Source organism: Osmerus eperlanus, chromosome 4 (assembly GCF_963692335.1).
Source record: "Osmerus eperlanus chromosome 4, fOsmEpe2.1, whole genome shotgun sequence".
NCBI lineage: Eukaryota > Metazoa > Chordata > Actinopteri > Osmeriformes > Osmeridae > Osmerus > Osmerus eperlanus.
The window spans coordinates 1,545,045-1,551,177 of NC_085021.1; positions in this window are offsets into that span (position 1 = coordinate 1,545,045).

The following is a 6,133-nucleotide window of genomic DNA, read 5'->3' on the forward strand; positions in this document are numbered from 1 at the left end:
TTTCGCTGGGGACGGTTTCTAAATTCAAGTTGGCACGGGGGGCAGCGGTGTGCGCGGTTATCTTCCCGGAAAAAGCCGTCCCAGCTCGGTGGGTCCGTTTAAAGTTTTGTTTGGGCTCCCGTTTCGCGGGAAGCGCGTGCGCGTGGCGAGCCTGACCTCCCCGTGTGCCCCTCGCCCAGACCTTTCAACGCCACCCGGGTGAAGGTGCTACGAGGTCCCGAAGTGGAGATGCCTGTCAATGAGCACCTTTTCCCAGCTTTGAATGCAGGTTTCCAGCTTCAGACAAAATGTGGCTCCAAACGTGCAGTTTTGCGCCCGAACGTGGGATTTCGCTGGGGACGGTTTCTAATTCAAGTTGGCACGGGGGCAGCGGTGTGCGCGGTTATCTTCCCGGAAAAAGCCGTCCCCAGCTCGGTGGGTCCGTTTAAAGTTTTGTTTGGGCTCCCGTTTCGCGGGAAGCGCGTGCGCGTGGCGAGCCTGACCTCCCCGTGTGCCCCTCGCCCAGACCTTTCCAACGCCACCCGGGTGAAGGTGCTACGAGGTCCCGAAGTGGAGATGCCTGTCAATGAGCACCTTTTCCCAGCTTTGAATGCAGGTTTCCAGCTTCAGACAAAATGTGGCTCCAAACGTGCAGTTTTGCGCCCGAACGTGGGATTTCGCTGGGGACGGTTTCTAAATTCAAGTTGGCACGGGGGGCAGCGGTGTGTGTGGTTATTTTCCCAGGATTGATGATCCCCAATTCGGTGGGTCCGTTTAAAGTTTTGTTTGGGCTCCCGTTTCGCGGGGAAGCGCGTGCGCGTGGCGAGCCTGACCTCCCCGTGTGCCCCTCGCCCAGACCTTTCCAACGCCACCCGGGTGAAGGTGCTACGAGGTCCCGAAGTGGAGATGCCTGTCAATGAGCACCTTTCCCAGCTTTGAATGCACGTTTCCAGCTTCAGACAAAATGTGGCTCCAAACGTGCAGTTTTGCGCCCGAACGTGGGATTTCGCTGGGGACGGTTTCTAAATTCAAGTTGGCACGGGGGGCAGCGGTGTGCGCGGTTATCTTCCCGAAAAAGCCGTCCCCAGCTCGGTGGGTCCGTTTAAAGTTTTGTTGGGCTCCCGTTTCGCGGGGAAGCGCGTGCGCGTGGCGAGCCTGACCTCCCCGTGTGCCCCTCGCCCAGACCTTTCCAACGCCACCCGGGTGAAGGTGCTACGAGGTCCCGAAGTGGAGATGCCTGTCAATGAGCACCTTTCCCAGCTTTGAATGCAGGTTTCCAGCTTCAGACAAAATGTGGCTCCAAACGTGCAGTTTTGCGCCCGAACGTGGGATTTCGCTGGGGACGGTTTCTAAATTCAAGTTGGCACGGGGGCAGCGGTGTGCGCGGTTATCTTCCCGGAAAAAGCCGTCCCCAGCTCGGTGGGTCCGTTTAAAGTTTTGTTGGGCTCCCGTTTCGCGGGGAAGCGCGTGCGCGTGGCGAGCCTGACCTCCCCGTGTGCCCCTCGCCCAGACCTTTCCAACGCCACCCGGGTGAAGGTGCTACGAGGTCCCGAAGTGGAGATGCCTGTCAATGAGCACCTTTTCCCAGCTTTGAATGCAGGTTTCCAGCTTCAGACAAAATGTGGCTCCAAACGTGCAGTTTTGCGCCCGAACGTGGGATTTCGCTGGGGACGGTTTCTAAATTCAAGTTGGCACGGGGGGCAGCGGTGTGTGTGGTTATTTTCCAGGATTGATGATCCCCAATTCGGTGGGTCCGTTTAAAGTTTTGTTTGGGCTCCCGTTTCGCGGGAAGCGCGTGCGCGTGGCGAGCCTGACCTCCCCGTGTGCCCCTCGCCCAGACCTTTCCAACGCCACCCGGTGAAGGTGCTACGAGGTCCCGAAGTGGAGATGCCTGTCAATGAGCACCTTTTCCCAGCTTTGAATGCAGGTTTCCAGCTTCAGACAAAATGTGGCTCCAAACGTGCAGTTTTGCGCCCGAACGTGGGATTTCGCTGGGACGGTTTCTAAATTCAAGTTGGCACGGGGGGCAGCGGTGTGTGTGGTTATTTTCCCAGGATTGATGATCCCCAATTCGGTGGGTCCGTTTAAAGTTTTGTTTGGCTCCCGTTTCGCGGGGAAGCGCGTGCGCGTGGCGAGCCTGACCTCCCCGTGTGCCCCTCGCCCAGACCTTTCCAACGCCACCCGGGTGAAGGTGCTACGAGGTCCCGAAGTGGAGATGCCTGTCAATGAGCACCTTTTCCCAGCTTTGAATGCACGTTTCCAGCTTCAGACAAAATGTGGCTCCAAACGTGCAGTTTTGCGCCCGAACGTGGGATTTCGCTGGGGACGGTTTCTAAATTCAAGTTGGCACGGGGGGCAGCGGTGTGTGTGGTTATTTTCCCAGGATTGATGATCCCCAATTCGGTGGGTCCGTTTAAAGTTTTGTTTGGGCTCCCGTTTCGCGGGGAAGCGCGTGCGCGTGGCGAGCCTGACCTCCCCGTGTCCCCCTCGCCCAGACCTTTCCAACGCCACCGGGTGAAGGTGCTACGAGGTCCCGAAGTGGAGATGCCTGTCAATGAGCACCTTTTCCCAGCTTTGAATGCACGTTTCCAGCTTCAGACAAAATGTGGCTCCAAACGTGCAGTTTTGCGCCCGAACGTGGGATTTCGCTGGGGACGGTTTCTAAATTCAAGTTGGCACGGGGGGCAGCGGTGTGCGTGGTTATTTTCCCAGGATTGATGATCCCCAATTCGGTGGGTCCGTTTAAAGTTTTGTTTGGGCTCCCGTTTCGCGGGGAAGCGCGTGCGCGTGGCGAGCCTGACCTCCCCGTGTGCCCCTCGCCCAGACCTTTCCAACGCCACCCGGGTGAAGGTGCTACGAGGTCCCGAAGTGGAGATGCCTGTCAATGAGCACCTTTTCCCAGCTTTGAATGCACGTTTCCAGCTTCAGACAAAATGTGGCTCCAAACGTGCAGTTTTGCGCCCGAACGTGGGATTTCGCTGGGGACGGTTTCTAAATTCAAGTTGGCACGGGGGGCAGCGGTGTGTGTGGTTATTTTCCCAGGATTGATGATCCCAATTCGGTGGGTCCGTTTAAAGTTTTGTTTGGGCTCCCGTTTCGCGGGAAGCGCGTGCGCGTGGCGAGCCTGACCTCCCCGTGTGCCCCTCGCCCAGACCTTTCCAACGCCACCCGGGTGAAGGTGCTACGAGGTCCCGAAGTGGAGATGCCTGTCAATGAGCACCTTTTCCCAGCTTTGAATGCAGGTTTCCAGCTTCAGACAAAATGTGGCTCCAAACGTGCAGTTTTGCGCCCGAACGTGGGATTTCGCTGGGGACGGTTTCTAAATTCAAGTTGGCACGGGGGGCAGCGGTGTGTGTGGTTATTTTCCCAGGATTGATGATCCCCAATTCGGTGGGTCCGTTTAAAGTTTTGTTTGGGCTCCCGTTTCGCGGGGAAGCGCGTGCGCGTGGCGAGCCTGACCTCCCCGTGTGCCCCTCGCCCAGACCTTTCCAACGCCACCCGGGTGAAGGTGCTACGAGGTCCCGAAGTGGAGATGCCTGTCAATGAGCACCTTTTCCCAGCTTTGAATGCAGGTTTCCAGCTTCAGACAAAATGTGGCTCCAAACGTGCAGTTTTGCGCCCGAACGTGGGATTTCGCTGGGGACGGTTTCTAAATTCAAGTTGGCACGGGGGGCAGCGGTGTGCGCGGTTATCTTCCCGGAAAAAGCCGTCCCCAGCTCGGTGGGTCCGTTAAAGTTTTGTTTGGGCTCCCGTTTCGCGGGGAAGCGCGTGCGCGTGGCGAGCCTGACCTCCCCGTGTGCCCCTCGCCCAGACCTTTCCAACGCCACCCGGGTGAAGGTGCTACGAGGTCCCGAAGTGGAGATGCCTGTCAATGAGCACCTTTTCCCAGCTTTGAATGCAGGTTTCCAGCTTCAGACAAAATGTGGCTCCAAACGTGCAGTTTTGCGCCCGAACGTGGGATTTCGCTGGGGACGGTTTCTAAATTCAAGTTGGCACGGGGGCAGCGGTGTGTGTGGTTATTTTCCAGGATTGATGATCCCCAATTCGGTGGGTCCGTTTAAAGTTTTGTTTGGGCTCCCGTTTCGCGGGGAAGCGCGTGCGCGTGGCGAGCCTGACCTCCCCGTGTCCCCCTCGCCCAGACCTTTCCAACGCCACCCGGGTGAAGGTGCTACGAGGTCCCGAAGTGGAGATGCCTGTCAATGAGCACCTTTTCCCAGCTTTGAATGCACGTTTCCAGCTTCAGACAAAATGTGGCTCCAAACGTGCAGTTTTGCGCCCGAACGTGGGATTTCGCTGGGGACGGTTTCTAAATTCAAGTTGGCACGGGGGGCAGCGGTGTGCGTGGTTATTTTCCCAGGATTGATGATCCCCAATTCGGTGGGTCCGTTTAAAGTTTTGTTTGGGCTCCCGTTTCGCGGGGAAGCGCGTGCGCGTGGCGAGCCTGACCTCCCCGTGTGCCCCTCGCCCAGACCTTTCCAACGCCACCCGGGTGAAGGTGCTACGAGGTCCCGAAGTGGAGATGCCTGTCAATGAGCACCTTTTCCCAGCTTTGAATGCACGTTTCCAGCTTCAGACAAAATGTGGCTCCAAACGTGCAGTTTTGCGCCCGAACGTGGGATTTCGCTGGGGACGGTTTCTAAATTCAAGTTGGCACGGGGGGCAGCGGTGTGTGTGGTTATTTTCCCAGGATTGATGATCCCCAATTCGGTGGGTCCGTTTAAAGTTTTGTTTGGGCTCCCGTTTCGCGGGGAAGCGCGTGCGCGTGGCGAGCCTGACCTCCCCGTGTCCCCCTCGCCCAGACCTTTCCAACGCCACCCGGGTGAAGGTGCTACGAGGTCCCGAAGTGGAGATGCCTGTCAATGAGCACCTTTTCCCAGCTTTGAATGCACGTTTCCAGCTTCAGACAAAATGTGGCTCCAAACGTGCAGTTTTGCGCCCGAACGTGGGATTTCGCTGGGGACGGTTTCTAAATTCAAGTTGGCACGGGGGGCAGCGGTGTGCGTGGTTATTTTCCCAGGATTGATGATCCCCAATTCGGTGGGTCCGTTTAAAGTTTTGTTTGGGCTCCCGTTTCGCGGGGAAGCGCGTGCGCGTGGCGAGCCTGACCTCCCCGTGTGCCCCTCGCCCAGACCTTTCCAACGCCACCCGGGTGAAGGTGCTACGAGGTCCCGAAGTGGAGATGCCTGTCAATGAGCACCTTTTCCCAGCTTTGAATGCACGTTTCCAGCTTGAGAGAAACGGGGGCTTAAAATTCACAGTTATTCGCCCGAACGTGGGATTTCGCTGGGGACGGTTTCTAAATTCAAGTTGGCACGGGGGGCAGCGGTGTGTGTGGTTATTTTCCCAGGATTGATGATATCCAATTCGGTGGGTCCGTTTAAAGTTTTGTTTGGCTTCCCGTTTTCGTTGTGTAGCTCTGATTTCACTGGGGATAGTTTTATACACTGCTTTAGAGTGGGGCACACACGTGAGAGTTGTTTTTTCATTGGAACTGACTATGGCCATTTCGGTGTAGACGTTTAACGTTTTCTTTCGCTTCCCGTTTCCGTTTTATCCAACCGATTTCGATAGGGACAGTTTTGTTATTTAAGTTGGAGTGGGGCGCGACGGCGTGCGTTGAAATTTTTCGCCGGTTTCAGCTCCGTTCACGGTTGTAGCTCCGTTTGAAGTTTTCTTTCGCTTCCGGTTTCGCGCACGCGCACGTGCGCGTTATAAGTCCCGGTTTTCCGTGTGCCCCCGGTTAATACCTTTCGAATGAGCCTATTTTGATCAAAATCCGTTCGGCGGAACCGAAAATGAGCTCGAAAAACGGTTTTCCCAGCTTCCCAATGCATTTCCCAGCTTCTGATTTACAAGCGTAACATTGTCGCGACCCCCAGTCCACCAGACAGCTACCATAGAGTATATAAGTCATCCTGGGAAAATGAATGGAAGTCAATGGCAGTATGACTTTACAGTGGTTTTGCCCATACCACACAAGCCCAATGAACCATGTGCACCACATGTGTCTCCCGCTCGCGGGTGAAAACGTATCCGCCATGAGAGGCACTCGGGGCGGGCACCCGATGGGGCACGAGACCCCCCCACCCCTGGTGGTCAAAAAAAGTTAAAGTTTTTTTTCGCTTTCCTCCAGGCGCCTACTTGGCTCCGGGGC